The sequence below is a fragment of the Haliotis rubra genome, unplaced genomic scaffold (assembly GCF_003918875.1).
Source record: "Haliotis rubra isolate DU_JTF1 unplaced genomic scaffold, ASM391887v1 Scf938, whole genome shotgun sequence".
Taxonomy (NCBI): Eukaryota; Metazoa; Mollusca; class Gastropoda; order Lepetellida; family Haliotidae; genus Haliotis; species Haliotis rubra.
The window spans coordinates 345,476-362,380 of record NW_025767677.1 but is presented as its reverse complement, the minus strand read 5'-3'; the positions used below and the strand labels follow the sequence as shown (position 1 = coordinate 362,380).

General features: G+C 39.7%; 1 long non-coding RNA gene across 1 annotated transcript; it reads left to right on the top strand.

Moving 5' to 3' along the window:
* Positions 1-14,722: 14,722 nt before the first annotated feature.
* Positions 14,723-16,900, top strand: LOC124264688. The gene is made up of 2 exons (XR_006895217.1): positions 14,723-14,928; positions 16,829-16,900. It is a non-coding gene; the product is annotated as an uncharacterized LOC124264688 (long non-coding RNA).
* Positions 16,901-16,905: the final 5 nt, after the last annotated feature.

Genomic DNA, 16,905 nt, shown 5'->3' with positions numbered 1-16,905 from the left:
AATGTGTGTCTCATTTTGTTTTAGGCTATTGTGAGAAGAATCATGGAAAAGTTCGGGAGTACCTTGAAAATCCATTAAAAGTTACTTATTTAAGGTAAAAAACTTACCCCAAGTTTTATTATTGCTCGTCATCATAATCAAGATATATGTTGGGTTTTATAAGATTAGACACGTCAGTAATACAAAATACAATTAATTCGTTTCTTGTTCACCATTGGGTAAATCTAGCATCTAATTATTTCATTTGTCAGGTATCTAGTACTAGCAGTAGAATTGACATAGCATACTATTATGTAGTGCATATTTGCTGCATAATCATGTCTGTCATGTTAATAGAAAACTTCTCACACCCTCGCAGTAATGCATATACATGTAGTTGATATACCACAATTACTTATTACTTGTTTTGATACATGATAATAATCAAACTTATGAATGTTTGTGTCGGATTGTAATAATCTATTATTGGACGAATGAAAATTAATTCATTTCCTTTTCTTAATAGAAACCTTTTGGATAATCTGGAGGAGCAAGACGGACGATCGACGTCGGCAGATTACAGGAAAAGAAAAACACAGGAAAGATGCTAAAAGAAACAAAAGAATCTGATCTGTAAGTTCCTGAAACTGGATTATATAATATCATTTGTACCGGTTTATACACTTCCTGACACCAGTTTAAAACACCCTGAGTCACTGACATGATGTGCTACATATTATCACATCGCTATATACCTGTAATAGAATAACTTTCCTTATCACATGTCATTACCCATCACCGTAATGTGCCATTATCTAATTAGAACAAGTGCCGCTCTCAAGAATAAATGTTGGACATAACTTTCGCAGTGCAAAATTTCATTTTTCCCCAGAAACTCCAACACCTCCTGAAGAATCTAGCTGGGCAGAGAAAAGAACACAGAAGGTGGCTGCAGTCCTAACCTAGAATTGACATCGCCAGTGGTGTCTGAAGCTCCAGCGGCAAAATGAAGAACTTGCAATTGCGACACCATCAACAAGATGCTTTCCAACCACCTAAAGGTCTTAGAAATTGGATGGAATGTCTAAATGTACATTCAATTATCTCCTGTAGTCACCCTGTTTAGGACAAGAACATCTAAATTTGTTGTTTCTGAGACTAAGATTAAAAATTAATGTCCCTCAAATTAAAAATGTCAACCCCTCCATAATAGTTATTTGAACAAACTACTACTCATACAAAATTTCAAATCCATAGGGCCTGTGATGATTTACACACACACACACCTCTCTCTCTCTCTGTGCTTTGTGTCAATGTTTAGTGTAACATTGAAACATAGATATGATATGTTTATGATGAATAAAGAGAATCGACTGACATGCCTGATTTTGTATTTATTTATTTCTATGTCCATGTGGTGTTGAGGTAACTGTAGTTGAAATGAGTTTATTTTATATTTCAATGTATCATGAATAAAATATATGACCTAATACATTCAAATATATAATACACTCATTTCAACTACACTAATTAGTTGAATAATCATAATTTAATATGGACATATGGTAATCCCTGAATACTAATGATTGAAACCAAATGAATCCATACAGATTCTGATTTACTGAAACTTATGGAACATGGTAGATGTGATTAATAGAAACAGAAATTCACAGGGAATCATAATTGAACTAAGTAAATACAATGTATATGAAACCATCTGAAAGTAGAGGGATAAAGGGAACCGAATGGAACCTCATAGGAATCTGCGTAACGGAGGCGCACTGGAACCATACAGGAATCTGGGTAGCAGAGCACTTGCACTGGAGCCCTACAGGAAAAGGGTAACGGAAACGCACTGGAGCCTTACTGGAAACTGGGTAGCGAAACGCACTGGAGCCCTCACTGGAAACTGGGTAGCGGAAACGCACTGGAGCCCTCACTGGAAACTGGGTAACGGAAACGCACTGGAGCCATGCCGGTTTCTGGGTAATTTGTAAGTTTCCGTTTTCCGGAAACTTGAAGGAAATGTAGAGAAACGTTCCGGAAACCTAGTTGAAACTTAAGTTTCCATTTTGTTTCCGTTAGGTTTCAGGGTCCGGAAACGCAGTTATTTTGCTGTGCATCCACAATGTCATTCTTCTGGGCCAATCGGCCATTTTCTAACTTTGGTTATGGACAGCAGACTTGCAAAAGTCCTTTTGTGAGATTCTCGAGGGAAGAGTGCCCCCCATACACACAAACATTTCCCGAGGGTGTTTGTTCTGGAACTTACAGAACTTTCTGAAAACACTACGGGAGACCACAGCCACACGGAAATGTTTGATGTAACACAGAAATCCACACATATTGTGTGTTGCAATATTTTGGCTGCCCAAGACGTTTCCAATATAGTAACTATAGTAACCAACACACAACTACAGTCTTCAGAATCTTAAGAAAAGCAAAGCAATACAATTATATAATTGTTCCACAATGAATAACAACTTAACAATAAACAAGCAAAAACAATATCCCTCGATTTCTATGAAATATTCCATTTGCAATTAGTAAGCGCCATGTACAGCTTCCACCTTCCATCTTGAGTCATCCCGACTTTGACATAGCAATAGTTCATATCGATGAGCTACCCAAAATGAATATGTATCAAAGGTACACACTTTTGTATGCTGGTGATTTGAAAAAGCCAGTGCTCTTAAATAAATCAAACACAAACAAAAACACTCTTTGCTTATTGATTGCATCAGGAATGTTATGGCTGCCTTGATCTTTCTGCCAGAACTCTTCTCCTGTCCACTTCGTCTGCTGGGTATTTGATGTAGGTACCATGCTCCAATTTCATCCTAAGATATCCTGCTGATCCTTCTGGTATCAGGTACATCAATGAGCCATACTACACAAAGATGTCTCTTCCAGGAGTGGATGCTCTCAAATTTGGCCATGTGGACCTCATATACTCACCAGGAACTCTCAAGGAAGCTCGGGAGTTAAAAGGATGATAGTCTTCCTGCTCGACTGTATTGCGTTGACTACATTGGCAGTGATTGGCTCACCAACCATGAAGTCCCTCTGGTGTATACAGAGTCTTAATCAAATCTCTTCTCAGGATGTTCTGCATGTCCTGCACAACAAACTCCTGTCCTCTTCTGCATATGAGACAAAGGCGTCGTATATGAAGTGTTCTTCTTCATCTATCTGTTTCTGGTAACCTCTGTACTTTCTTCTGGTTGTGTAGTACAAATATCTCAGCTTCCATCGGTAGCGATATATGACGCCACCTACTATCAATGACAGAAACAAAATGAGTCCCGTGGCTGCTCCAAATATCACTGGAATGACAGTCTTGCATCTCTCTGAAGATCAAGTACAAGGATGTTAAGATTGCCCAAAAACGTCTCGGTTCCATCTGATAGGCTGCATTTGGTATCAGATGCGTCATCTATGGCTATATATTGTTTCAACATCAACTCCACCCAGAAGAGTATCGCATGTACACTTAAGGTTGTTGCCCTTCATTCTGATGTGAAATTTGTCTTTCCTTTCCTTCATAATTGCATCAATCTGATTCTGAAGACGTATTGGAACAGCTTCAAATCTGTTGTAGGACAAGTCTAACCTCCACAAATGTTTCATTTGATGTATATCAACAACCCAAGAACTCATCATATTCCAGCTCAAATGAAGGACTTTCAGTTTACCCATGCTTGCAAAAATCGAAGAGGGCAAATAACGAATCATATTTGAAGCAATTCTTAATGTTTCTACATTGCTTTGATTCATAAATATCTCCCCTTTGTGTCATTTGCAAGGGGATTCAGCGAGGTAATTCTTGCTGATATTCAATATTTGTAGACCACTTGCATGCTCCAGAAAAGTTGAGGCAATGATTTTGCAAAAGTTGTTTGATAGATCCAGAAATTTAAGGTTTTCAGTCTGATAAACTGGACCTACCCATTTTGTTAAAATGTTGGATGATATATCAAGAGTTTGCAATTTATTTGGCCAAAATGAAAAGTTCCAAATTTCTCCTTGCATATTCCTGTGACTGGCATTAACAAATATCACGTTTGGAGCAATGGGTATTTTAAGAGTCATTGAATAATGAATCTCGTCCTTCGTTTGTTTCCTCCTGATTCCATTTGGATCTGAAGATAATTGTTTGCTTTTTCGATTGTGACATTTCCACCTCATTGACATCACCATTGTAGTCTCTTTGAAACTGTATTCTTGCGTTTAACTGTTTCATCTGTTCCATCCACTGAAGATCTTCTTTGGCTTCTTTGAACAGTGCTCACCTCATTATTTGTCTCCGGATACAAACTGAATACCTTATTCTGATCATGCTCTCTGTCAACGCATGAACCAGGGGTTACTATAATTCCTGGTAAAGGTCCGTAGAATGTAAAAGGGTTATTGATATAGAGTTTACGAAAGACTGACCAAGTGATCTGTAGCAAATGAGTAAGCTCCAAGCTGGAGATGGTTATTCTTCAAAGGAGACGACTTCAACTGAAGGTAAAACATTAAAACAGTGTCTTCTATGTTCTCCAATTCTGTTGCAGTCAAGATAAATCTCCTTTACATGTATTTTCGGCGAAGAAACGGACATGTGTCCTCCGTATCTGAACACCAATGGCATAACTGCTTGTGATTTTATTCAGCCTAAGTACTCTTAACGTCGAGTTCTACAAGGCCAAACATAGAATCACCAAATGTCTTAAACCCTAAATTATCATTTTCTGACATGTCTAATGTGTCAATGTTTCTCAAAGCGAAGTAACGAACCAACATCAATATCTGATATTTTACATTTACTTATATCTAATTTTCTAAGGTGAGGTGTATGGACAAATGACTGATTTAACAAACGATTGATGGAACAATATCCCTTTCGGCCTGATATGTTCAGTGTTGTAAGGTTCTTTAATCTGGCAAAGCCTTGTCCAAAGGTGCGGTTCTCGAATCCATCAACCACCAACGTCTGCAGAGAGACAAGATCTCCAAAGGCTGTCATCAGGATACGATGAATTCGTGACCAATACGTTACCTACTTATATCGAGGATTTCAAGCTTCTCCAGATCTTTAAACGTTCCTTTCGGGTATGTGGTCTTCTCCAGAGTGAGTTGGTTTGCCGTTAAAAATGAGAATAAGAAGTGAAACAATAGCATGTACAATAAAACAAAACAAAATCCATTGACAAAGAAGAAATGTCACTTGAAAATGACACTAATAGTAGTAGAGTCAAATTATGACATCCTTTCAAATGATACCTTAAATGAATTAGATAAAATAAGGGAAGTTTGGAAACTATTCGAACATAAAAAAATAAGGAATTATATTTAGAAGTGAGGCAAAATGGTATGAAGCTGGTGAAAAACACTCAGAATATTTCCTGCATCTTGAGAAAAAGAAATTATATCTATAATCATATGAAAGAAATAATTGATACTAATGACAAGAGTGTAACTAGCATTGATGATATAGTTGTTGAAACTTCAAAATATTACAAAACGTATATAGCAGCCAGCATGGTACCAACTGGAAATACTATGCACTCCAGTTTACCAATATTGATGTCAAATTATATCAAAATAACACTGTACTCTCTGAAACTTTTGATGTACTTATTGGAGTAAGGCAAGGTTGTGTGTACTCAGTCCTTTTTGTTTTCCTTCTTCATAAATGAACTAGCAGTACAGATTGAAAATAATTGTTCACATGGTATACAGTTGCATCCCGATATGTTTCATCTTTTCCTTTCAATATTTGCAGATGATATTGTTCTCATCTCAAGAACTATTATTGGCCTACAGGAAGCAAGTTGTTGTTTTTAAAAATGGGGACATTATCAAAAAGGAAAAATGGTTTTATAAAGGCAGTACTGTAGAGACTACCACTTCATTTAAAATATCTTCGTGTATACTTCACTAATCATCTTTCATGGTTGGTACATGCAAAATATACATCTATTCAAGCACGAAAGGTATTGATAGGTATATTGAGAAATATAAACATACTTGGGGATTTAAATTTAACATCCTTTTAGAATATTTGATGTTAAAATCAAACCAATTCTACCGTATGGTGCGGAAATATGGGGATTAAAATACTTTGATTCCATAGAAAAGGTACATTTGCCTGCCTGCAAGAAATTTCTCGGGGTAAAGATGAGCACATCAAATGTTACGGTACATGGGGAATCTGGCAGATACCCGCTCATCATATCTTCATAAATCAGGGCTATTAAATATTGGATAAGGTTATTAAGTATGCCATCCTACTGTTAACCAAACAAATGCTATAATATGATGTTGCTATATGACAAAGAAGGTAAACAGAATTGGACAACAGATGGTAAACACCTACTATATGTTCGACAGGATTTATTCATTTATGGTATGAACAAAACGTTGAATGTTCGTCATTGTTTCTAAATACATTCACGCAAAGATTAAAAGATATTTACCAGCAGAAATGGTTGGAAACAATTTCATTAGCTACAAAATGTAATTATTATTCTTTAAAACACACATTTATACTGAACGTTATTTATCATGTGTTAATGTTAAGAAATATAGAATAGCTTTAAGCTCTCGGTCGTTTCTGTTCTTCATCTCATGGTTTATTAATTGAAAAATTTATGAATATCAAAAGAGAGGATAGAATCTGTAGATGTTGTAATAATAATCTTATACTATGCCCAGCATATAATACTATACGTAAAAAAATATATTATAGAACTCTATTTTGTCCATCCATCAATTGATAAATTTTCGTCTGTATTGAATTCTTCAAATGAAAGTGTAATGAAAAATGTTGCGGTGTTTATATATCAAGTATTTATCAAGCCATGTCGATAAGAACAATGTATATATGAAAAGTACTATAGGCCTGCGGCCTCCCCAGTACTGAAATAATGATTGATTGACTGACTTATTACAGAGTTTTTGCATTATAATGTTAGGCTGGGTGGTATTTAAAGCTGAAGAAAATTCGTACATAGGACGAGGAAAGTTCTAAAAGTTTATAAATATTGTTTCATAAAGTGATGATTGCGTCCTCGACAACTCGCCCATCCTGTAGGCATACTGAAAAGGGTCGAGAAGGTGATCTGCTTTTGCAGGAGCAAACCTTTACACCGAATCTTTCCAAACACTTCATAGGTATAGGCGTCAAAGCAACTGGGCGAAAGTCATTGTCAGCGGTGGGCGTGGGGATTTTTAGGTACTGGGATAATATTTGAAGTTTTCAAATGCTTGATATAGAATGATTGTTGATAGAATTTTCAAAAATTGTTTTAAAAATGTGGGATAATTGTTCACGACATTCTTTTTAAAACTTTACCACAAAAGATTATCGGACCAGTTGCTTTGAACATTGATTTTAGAAAATGAATTGAGGGCATAAGAGGGGAGTTAACTCAATCACTCGTCAGCATTCGTCACCACTCGCCCCTTTCCGTAACCTCCATGAACATTCGTGACCCACTCGAGTTATTGCTCTCATGGGTCCAAGTGAGTATCTTGCTGGCTTGTTATGGAGGTTGTACATGCTTCGACCAATTTTGGAAATGATTATAACTCCTACGACTTTCAAACCAATTTTATCGTATTTGTAAACTAATTAACCTAATCGCTTGGGCTTATATTTCAAAAACATATTATAGTCGAGTGGTTTTGTATGTAACTAATTTTCAGCTTAATCCATTTGAAATTCCACCAGGGGTGTGACAGCAAGGTTACATGAATGTTCAGTCTGAGACATTTTTTAAAGTCATTTTGAGTATCCGCTTTGGATTTAATGTAGCTGAATTTTTTGTGTGTATATTCAATAAAACAATTCCCATTTGTGATGATTAAACCCTATTAAGAAAATTAACATAATTGGAAATATAAGGTGAACCGCTGGTAATAATTACATTAGAATATGTCTTTAACAAATATGTTATTTTCTTTCTTTTAGTTGTATCAAGGTGGTTTAATTCTTTAAAATAAATAAGTATAAAATCCCCAAAACAACAACCTAGCAATGTACATGTGCTTCGGTGATATTAAGAAACATTGGAATCAAACAGGGATAGAGTTGTCGTTCTTGTTTAAAGTAATTCTGATGTTCATGCGCCAATATGAAATCCTTCCAGAGGTGCAGATGCTATTCGGCTTGTCCCCGAATAACACGAGTGGGTCACGAATGCCGCCACGCAAGAAGGTTTACACCACCCACTTGGCCGATTGAGGGAGCAGTTGGAAGCACGGAAGCAAGACTCCAATGCATCATTCGGATGCTGTTGGAATGCTTGTGAAGCTTGGTTGAATTTGACTTTGTAACTCCATACTGTCCCAGTAGTGCTGGAGAATGTGACAATTTTACTTATATGCATGTGATATTGTGAAAAAGTAAGAAATATTATGAATCTGGATTATTAACTATTTTCCATTCTTTATAAAAGGTCTTAAAACCAGACTATTTTACTTTGTTTACTTAAATTTCCATTTCTGAAATTCGGCCAATTTTCAAGTCCTATTTTTTTTAAGTGACCACTAACTACCAATTTCTTGAATCATTCGTCACCACTCGCCCCTTTCCGTAACCTGCAAGAAGATATTCGGCTTGTCCCGGAATAACACGAGTGGGTCACGAATGTTCTTGAATGTGTGATGGCGAGTTCACGTGCGTGTATTTGAATCTCTCACCGTCCATGGCATTATCTTTACTAAAACCTACACATGAGGCAAAACATTACTGTTAGCTACGTTCTTTGTACTCCCAATGTGACCATATATATACACTCCCAAAAATGAAACGCATCATGAAAATAGCCATTTCATGTAGCAATGAATTAAAACGTGATTCATTTTACAAAAGGTTTTGCTCTGTGTATGAGTCCTATGGTGTTTATGTTTAGAAACATCACAACAAAACTCACCATCCGTAAAATACCCGTATTTAACACCATGATTTTCAATTTCGGCGTGTAGTGTCACAGAATACACAATTCACATGCAGTGCACGTGAAAGTTGGGGATCAGATAGTCTCAATGATGGGTATAAAAGGTTGATCGCTGTCTGTCGATTATTCACTGTATTTGGAATATTGTTGACGAACGCAAAATGCCACATCTAAGTGAAGCCAACCGTCATATCGCCATTGGTTTGCTTGAAGCTGGCCAGTCTCAACGTGCAGTTGCCCGACGCATGAATGTTCACCAAAGCACCATTGCACGGCTCTGGGAGAGATATCGCCGGCCGAATGCGGTAGCAGATGCCCCTCGTAGTGGGCGACCTCGAGCGACCACTGCGGCGCAGGATCGCTACATCCGGGTACATCACCTGCTACGGCGACCAGTACCGCTCGACAAATACCCGGATTGATGATGCTTTCTGCACAGACGGTCAGGAACAGGTTGAAAGAGGCTGGTTTACGTGCCATCGTCGACATCGAGTTCAATGGTGCACCAACGTTCAGGCCTGAAACCTACCAAATTGGCGTAGAATCTGGTTCAGTGATGAATCACGATTTCTATTGGAACGACGCGAACGTTTCGCCGACGCTTGCGTTCCCCAGGTGGACAGATTCGGCCGGGGCAGTGTTTTGATGTGGGGAACGATCACCTGCCGTGGGAGGAGTGATTTAGTGATCATCCAGGGCAACCTGCCAGCTCAACGGTACGAAATCCTACGCCCACACCTCCTTCCAATCATTGATCGCCAGAGGGAGTTGTTTCAACAGGACAATGCCAGGCCCCACACACAGCACGTCACACTAGAGACTTCTTTCAGTCTTTCAGAACCACAACATCAACGTGCTCCCCTGGCCCTCAAGATCATCGGACTTAAACCCGATCGAACATCTGTGGGATGCCCTGGACAGACGGGTGCGATGCCGTAACCCTCAGCCCCAGACACTTCAGCAACTCGCACAGGCACTACAGGCAGAGTGGGCTGCGATTGGGCAACACGAGATTCTGAGACTTATTCGTTCGATGCCGAGGCGATGCCGTGCAGTTCTGGATGTCCACGGTGGTCACACGAGGTATTGACTTCTGCGCACAATACGTCTCCATGTGACACTCAAACTGACTTTCCTCGAGTTGGTGCCAAAGACGGATATGTCTGCATTCCCAGTGTGCAATTTCGCTATATTTCATAGACTCATAAAGCCTACAAGATGTTTCAAAATAAACATAAAAATACAGTTGAAATTCCTATATGCGTTTCTTTTTGGGGAGAGTATATTTTCCATGATTTTTTAAACAATGACATAGTGCCATAAGCGATTTAAGTACCAGGGATTGTTTTTATCAAAGCACCGCAGTCACTACGCACAATCTGATTGGTTTGTCGTATTTTCGCACATAACAAGCATCGAGACGAGTCTTCTTGGAGTTTACGGTGAGTTATGTCCCTTGAGTACGCCTGGAACATATGATTGTGTTTCGAATCCCAGTTCTCCCCGATGTTTCTAGGTATGACAGCACCATACCCCATTGTCATAGGTTTCAACAAGGCCGTAAATGTCTGAGACAATCACTCACAATCTAACACGAGAAAATATTTGTCCCAGTCAAGATGATACATCTCCAATTGTTTCCTCTTTTTTCCTCGTAGCATACAAGAGACGGTTTGGTGGCCTAGTGGTTAAAGCGTTCGCTCCTCACGCCAAAGACCCGGGTTCGATTCCCCACATGTGAACCCCATTCTGGTGTTCCCCGCCGTGATATTGCTGAATATTGCTAAAAGAGGCGTAAAACTGAACTCATCCACACATCGAAACAAACGACATTCGCTAGAATATCACTGTGTAGATTAACCTACGATAAATTAGCAAATTCTCAAGGAAGCATGCTAATGGCCCAGATATTAATGATGCTTGAGGAATTAGCGAGTGGGTAACTTTTCCTCCCGCAAAGGCTTGTTCACTTTCACTTTAGGTTTCTGTTTCTTTGACATGAGTCAACATATGCTATAAGAAGATAAGCACACTCACAATGTATTCACTACGAAACCCTAATTAACATTCTATAATGTCACTTGTCAGGCCTGAATAATTAATACCACCTGTTCGCCAAAACCACAGCCATACTGAACTGTTTGTTTGTTTCGCACTATATTTCAGCTATGAGACCACACAATCCTGTGATCGACATCATGAGCATTAGGATACTGGGGCATGCATCGACTTGGTCAGTGAGCTTGGGCCCCGATCAACACAGCGGTCGTAAAGTTACGACCTATCGCAACTCTATAGTTTATCATAGGCTTACGAATGTCGTAACGCTACGAACGCTTTGTGGATCGGGACCCTGATCAACTTCTCCCGTTAGTTGCCTTTTACGACAAGCCGGGATTGGTTCAGACCACTTCTTACCTAGATCATCACTTAGGCTAGATCGACAAAAATGGGGCGGTGGGGTAGCCTAGTGGTTAATGCGTTCGCTCGTCACGCCGAAGTCCCGGGTTTGGTTCCCCACTTGGGTACAATATGTGAAGAGCATTTCTGGTATACCCACCATGATTGAATATTGCTAAAAGTGGCTTAAAACCATGCTAACTCGATCTTACTTATAAGGTGGGTTCTGTGTTTATATACTGAGAGAAGAAAAAAGGGAACACCACTTCTTCGCAGTGTTCCTTTATTTAATTCCAGAATTTCACTCACAGTGCGATACAAACCTTGAGCAGAAAATGGAAAAAAAATAAAGGTACACTTGTAGTTTCATGTGTTCCCTTATTTGTTTCCCTAAGTATATCAGGCTAAACCCCCCACCCACCTCACACACACACACCATCCCCGCCGTGATATTGCTGTAATATTGCTAAAAGCGGCGTAAAACCAAACTCACTCACTCACTCGAAAGAAAAAGTGTTTGAATATACAATTGTTTCTAATCGCACGGTGTATTCCACGTGGGCAGGGGTGGTAGGAAAATCCACATGTCATGTCGAAGGTCCGTGTTCGATTCCACACATGAGGACATTCCATTCCGCCTATTTGTGGCGCCCTTTGGCGTAATATTGATGGAATATATTGATGGAATATTGCTAACAGCGACGTAAAACCGTACTCACTTCTTGGTGTCAGATTTCAAAATGGCCGACTATTCAACAGTTCTGTCATTAAACTTATTGTATTTCATCAGAGACCATATAATCAACTATATGGTCTCTGATTTCATCAAGAATACAAATCCCAACGTCATTGTGTTTGAGTTGTACAAGAGAGGGGTGTGAAGATACTGATATAAAACAGGCTTTGAAAGTGGTAATTACAGACTCACATGGCCTTATAATGGCAAGAAGTTCAGAATAGTTTAAAGCGCGTTTGCTTCACTATTCTAGTGCGAGGTCATCAATGGCTCGACATTGAACAGATAAGCTATGATTTGATTTGATTTGACTTTGGATTGAAATCATGGGATTGTCCTTCGTGTTTTAAGAATGTTGGGGTGACACTCTTTGAACAGTACTTCAGTGTTTTAACAGTTTGTCGGCTTCATATCGAGGTGAGTTTGAAGTGAAACAAGTCTTGCTTGCTGACCACTTCTGAGAACATCTGGCGGCACTGGTGCGAATTAATGGAATTGTTTGAAACAGTATTTTTGTACTTTTCACAAAATGCCTTTTTTATGTTTGAATCCAGACTCCATCAATTTCTATGCACAGTGATTCAATATAGTGCAAATGAATGTGAATCCAAAACTGATATTTTTAACCTTTCAGTTAATAAGAATGAAAAACGTACACAAATGTCAGCAAAAGGACAAATACGGACCCGTTTCACAATGTGTTGTTAGAACACCAATTCGCGAAGATGTATTTAAAGGGGTATTCACACATACAAGTGGTTGTTTACACATTGTCACATGCTGCGCCTTACATAGTGTGAACGTGCATGGCAGGTATATATGATATATGAATATTCTGGGACGTCAGTTAGACGAAAGAAGACATGCCTATAACTTGTATAATATGCTTTATAATGATTGCGGTATCCAGAGAAAAAATACTTACTCGGCAGAATCATTATGAGGAGACTGTATCTGACGGTTGTGAATAAGATGGCGTGATTCTGTTAGATGACGCTCTCGTACTGAGCAGGATAGACGGAAGCTGCTCTGTTCGAGACGTTTTGGACCAGGATGGTAATCAGGCGGGAAGAAGATACATGTTGTATAAAGCAAACAAGGCATGCTAACAATCCAACCAAGACACAGTTTCGTATTTGTTTTCTCGACAGGAAAGGGTGCATTATTTTAACAAGGGGGTGGTGAGATAGTCAACCCGTGATTTAGCATCAATAGGGTCACGTGATAATGTTGTATAAAGCACACGGGGGCGCAGACAAACAAACCAAGACACTGTTTCGTATTTGTTTTCTGGACAGGAAAGGGTGCATTATTTTACCTGACTGACTGACTGAGTTTAATTTTACGCCGCTTTTAGCAATATTCCAACCAACAATATCACGGCGCGGGACACCAGAAATAGGCTTCAAACATTGCACCCATGTGGGGAATCGAACCTGGGTCTTCGGCGTGACGAGCCAACGCTTTAACCACTAGGCTACCCCACCGCCCCCGCATTATTTTAACAAGGGTGTGGTGAGACAGGCCTACTTGTGCCGTTTGTAACTCCAGTCGTGCGGTGGGGTTCACATGGAACCTGTAGCGCTAAAAACTGCCATCAAGTCATATACTGTCATTGACCGGGTGAAGATCCGGGGTATAATAGGTCTTCAGCAACCCATGCCTGCCACAAAAGACGACTATGCTTGTCGTAAAAGGCGACTAACGGGATCGGGTGGTAAGGCTCGATTCCCAACATAGGTGCAATGTGTGAAGCCCATTTCTGGTATCCCCCGCTGTGATATTGCTCAAAAGCATTTCTTCAAAACCATCATGGGTGCCAAAGCATTCTCTTCCCACAGAGGTTACTTGTCATATCTTCCTACGAACCTCTGTTCTAATACGGCCATATTTCCCGGTTCACGTAAAATCCCCTAGCGGCAAAAGATCGCAACGCGAATTATCTCCCTTCTTTCTATCCAATCAGAACACGTGTTACATCGACTTAGATTCAACTTGACTAACACAAGCAAATGTGGGGCCACAAATATCCCCCATCTGCCGGGGACTTGTCTTGATGTTACACACAAGACGTTTAATGGCTAGCTTGTCCGTTGTCGACGAGGGCGATGGAGACGCCACTGATCCGCCATAACATGACTGAGTTCTGTCTAGAAGAAACGTTTGCGCATCGCGCAGGGGAAGAGGTTTAGTTTTCTCGAAGCATACGGAAATTACCGAGGCCTTGCGAATGATCACTTTTGAAACAACGTCGCTGATTGCACAACTAAATCTGATTGCCTCCAATCACGAGTCTTGAACGCTCACACCATGAAAGGGCCGTATTAGAACAGAGGTTACGTAGGAAGATATGACAGGAGTAACCTCTGTGGGAAGAGAATGGTGCCAAAGTGGCATCTGCTATTTTGTTTCGTATGTAGTGTCTGAAAGAATGAAATCATGCAAATACAATTGTCAATGTTCTGCTGCACTACCTTGAGTAAATACATTTTCGTAAATGTCATGCTTCATCTCAGAGCATGAGGGTATTATTAAGTTACAAGAGAATATACAAACCGGAATATCATTCTGTTTTTGATGTAGCTCATATATAGCACAGTCTATATTGCCACTCATCTGTTTCAAATAAATTGTAAATTATGTCACAAACTTTTCACCACACAGTTGTTGCAAAATAACGAAAGTTGGCTTGTACAGCCCACCGTAACATGGTCTGGCTGGTACATCCTGGGCTTTAGAGCGTGCAGTCCCTGCAATTGCTGCAGGGGTGGGTCACGTGACGATCCTCTTCAACAATATCCGGGCCTTGCAGACACGATGTCGGACTCCTCTTCCATTTAACATAGTATTTGTTATATTTCACAGGTATGTTGAAACCCCATTTTAACTATTTTGATACAAAATCATTGCCATAACTACATGCTGTTCCCTTGTGTTTTCAAAATGGATTCCCGATTCGGAACATAACATATTGACAACTCCGCCATAGTCAAATAAATCATAATCTCACGAAGACTGTAACGGGATTGGCTTTCTGAAACACCCGCCTTCTAATATGTGTGCTTAAATTTCATACTATATTTCTTCTGTAATTATCTGCTGAATCACGGGGAGTGTGTAGAAATTTGGCTGGATTTTGTCATTGAATTACTGCCACTGCATGTGCTGTTCGTTGATGTTTTCAAAATTAATTCTCTGTACGCAGCCTGACACACGAACAACTGCTCCATAATCAAATGAATCGTAATCCCACCAACAATTTTAACAAATACTTTTAACAGAAATACTTGCCTTGTAATATGTGTACTTAAACTTTAGTAGAAATTCGGGGCGGTGGGGTAGCCTAGTGGTTAAAGCGTTGGCTCGTCACGTCGAAGACCCGGGTTCGATTCCCCACATGGGTACAATGTGTGAAGCCCATTTCTGGTGTCCCCCGCCGTGATGTTGCTGGAATATTGCTAAAAGCGGCGTAAAACCAAACTCAGTCAGTCAATAGTAGAAATTCGGTAATTTGCCTTCGTTTCCGTATAGCTTAATGCAATCTAAATTCGGTTTTTGTACCGTTCTTCTATTTAGTCATAAAATTCAAAATGCCAAATTTTTTGGTTATATTTTCCGGTTATATTTTCCCATGTAAGGTTTGGCTCTTGTCAACTTGATGCATTATGATCATATCTCGTATACCGACCCGAAGGCCTTGTACCGCCCCATGGTAAGTCAAGAGCGTACTGACTCACCTCTAATTATCGGCCGTGTCACGGACTGTGTAATGAGATAAATGTTTGGAAAGAATTCTAATCGTTCCTACCCATGAAGACCCGGGTTAGAATTGGTCTTCAGCGGGGTGTTCTTCTTTTGCCAGTCGTTACTGTTACAGGATTAAAGTCACCAGACCAAGGGGGTCAGGCTCACTCTCATTCGCATGCCATCGTATCCCAGTTGCGCAGATCGATGCTCATGATGTTGATCGCTGGGTTGTCCGGTGAAATTCCGATATTTTAATTACAGACCACCGTCATATATGGAATATTGCTCAAATCTGATCGTTCCTGACTGTTTGGTGAAATCAAACTGGGTCAACTAACCCCGATTTCATTTGCTTTCATATTGATCTTAATAATCTTAATCCAAAATAAGTTTGGCCGGTACAGTTTCAAACTTGGCAAGCGGATATATACTATTCACACTTTGCTAAGGATCAAATCATTGATTCAACCGAAAACTGACCCTTGAAGATCCGGGGTAGAATAGGTCTTTAATAACCCATGCTTGTCGTAAAAGGCGACTAACGGGATGGGGTGGTCAGGCTCGCTGACACATGTCATCGGTTCCCAATTGCGCAGATCGATACTCATGCTGTTTGATCACTGGATTGTCTGGTCCAGACCGCCGCCATATAGCTGGAATATTGCTGAGTGCGGCGTAAAACTAAAACTCACTAAAAACATTCTTAAGATATAATAGACTTAGGGGTCAAATTAGGTTTAAAATCTTGTGGATCCCCAAACCAGGTGTGTGCTTGTTACTCACTTAAGTGGATGTTTTCCTAAAGATGTGTTACCAGATCATTATTTATCCAGTTTTGAGTGGCTAGAATTTCAAATTATGAATCTACGTTTATTTAAAGTGTGAGTAGAGGGTCTAAAATTTACATGTTTCTAGGGGCGGTTGGATAGGCGTGAGGAGGGAAGCTAAGATCAGGGTTCGATTTCCAGTTATTATGTTGGGGTTGATCCAATGAAATCCCTGTTGTCTTTACTTTCAGATGCTGCTCAGGCGCAGCTTTTGATGAACACTGCTACATCACCATGTTTGAGCAATAAAGTAACAAATATTTCTCGA